The sequence below is a fragment of the Phodopus roborovskii genome, unplaced genomic scaffold (genome assembly GCF_943737965.1).
Source record: "Phodopus roborovskii unplaced genomic scaffold, PHOROB, whole genome shotgun sequence".
Lineage (NCBI taxonomy): Eukaryota > Metazoa > Chordata > Mammalia > Rodentia > Cricetidae > Phodopus > Phodopus roborovskii.
In genome coordinates, this window is record NW_026126578.1 from 5,774,010 (window position 1) to 5,776,384 (window position 2,375).

A 2,375-nucleotide genomic window follows, 5' to 3' on the forward strand; every position below is an offset into this window, starting at 1 on the left:
AGCTAGGCAGGAGAGGGAAATAGGTGAGCTGTCAGGCAGCGAGAATAAATAGAAATAGAAAGAGAGGAAAGAAAGGAGCAAGAAAAGGAGGAGAGGATGCTATGAGTTAGTCATCCAGCCACACAGCCAGCAACAGAGTAAGATGCAAAGAAAGACATAGAATAGAGAAAGATAAAAGCCCAGAGACAAAAGGTACATGGGATAATTTAAGTTAAGAAAAACTGGCTAGAAACAAGTCAAGCAGAGGCTGGGCATTCATAAGAAAGAATGAGTCTCCGAGTATTTATTTGGGAGCTGAGTGGTGGACCACCAAAGAGTAAAAACAAGACAAAACAAAAGAACAAACGACAACAACAAAAAACTACAATCCCTATACTAGAACCCCAACCCCACGCAATTCAACTGCATTTGGAGACAGAGGGCTTAAAGAGACAAGGTAAAGAGAGCTGCCGTGGGATGACTAGAGTCCTTACCAGAGGTCAGGACACACACAGTACTCAGACCAGTGGTTCTCAACATTCCTAATGCTGTGACCCTTTAATACAGTCCCTAAGGTTTCAGTGACCCCCCCCCACACCATATAATTATTCTCACTGCTACTTCATAATTGTAATTTTGCTTCATATCATAATGTAAATAATTGTGTTTTCTGGTAACCTTGGGCAACCCCTGGGAAGTTTGACCCCGCAAAGGTCACAACCCACAGGTTGAGATCACCATCTTAGACCATGAGGCAGCATATGAGGACACAATAAGATGGCAGCCATCAACAGGCTAAGCAAAGAGACCTCAAGGGAAAAAAACAACTGCAAGAAAGTTGATTTCTGCTTAAGATACTCAATCTAGCTGGATGTGGTGGTGCATGCCTTTAATCCCAGTAGTCAGGAGGCAGAGGCAGGTAGATTTTCTGTGAGGTTTTGTTTGTTTGTTTGTTTGTTTAGTTTGGTTTTTCTGTATAACAGCTCAGGCTGTTGTGGAACTTGCTTGGTAGACCAGGCTGGCCTCAAACTCATGAGACCCATCTGCCTCTGCCCCCTAAGCACTGGATTAAAGGTGTGTGCCACCATTGCCCAACATTCATTAATGTCAGTTTAAGGTCTACATTGAGTTCTGGAACATGGTGAGACCCTGTCTCAGAAATAAATAAATATGCACAGGCAAATAAAAAGTCCCAGAAAGTGACTGGCAAAGTCTATGTTATAAATTATTCTTGAAAATTTCTTGCCTCGGATGGTGATGCAGACCAATGATCCCAGCACTTGTGAGAATGAGATAGGAGAATAGCTATGTTTGAAGCCAGCCTGAGCCAGAGTGATAATTTGTCTCAAAACAAACAAAAAGAAGAGAGGGAGAATAAAAGGAGGTGAGGGACTGCTTGATCATCCCTTATGGTTGTTAGCCTTGGTTATTGGAACCGGAAAGGCCTTTGCTTGATCAGGACCTATACTACATGGACAGCACCTTCTGGTGCCAACTTTATACAATGAGGTCAAAGGAAGAAAAGAGTTTGCTTTTTGCCTACTTGCTTTTTCATTGCTACGGAGTTACCATTACTACCATCACTTTCATCTTTCAGTGACATCAGAACCCAGCTTCTTCAGCCTTCCGATGTGAACTGAAGACCAGGGGCTCCCCAGCATCAACACCAGATTGGGACTGCTAAAGCATCCAACCTCATGGACTGAACAACTACTGTAACATCAGTCTCTCTAGTGAAGGCAGCCATTGATGAACTACCCAAACAGTAAGCCAATCTAATAAATCCCCCTTCAATATAGATTCATTCTATCAGCTCTGTTCCTCTGAAGAACCCTAATACATTGTCTTAGTTACTGTTCTATTGCTGTGAAGAACATTTAATTGTGGGCTTGCTTACAGTTTAGAGGGTTCAATAATCACCATGGCAGGAAGCAAACAGGCATGGTAACTGAGAGCTTTACATCCTGATCTTCAGACAACAGGCATATATATATATATATATAGATAGATAGATAGATATATAGAGAGAGAGAGAGAGAGAGAGAGAGAGAGAGAGAGAGACTGGGCCTGGCACGGGCTTTTGAAACCTCAAAGTATACCTCCACTGACACACCTCCTCCAACAAGGCCACACCTCCTAATCCTTCCCAAACAGTTCCACTAACTGGGGACCAAGCATTCAAACATATGAGCCTATGGGGGTCATTATTATTTAAACCACTACATACATCTACAAAATCAAATATATAAGCAAGAGGCAGGAAAGATGGATCTGTGGTTAAGAGTATGTGCTGCTGTAGCAGAGTGTGCTGGCTGGGTTTAGGTCAACTTGACACACACTAGAGTCATTGGATAGGAGAGAGTCTCAATAGATTAAATGCCTCTGTGAGATCTGGC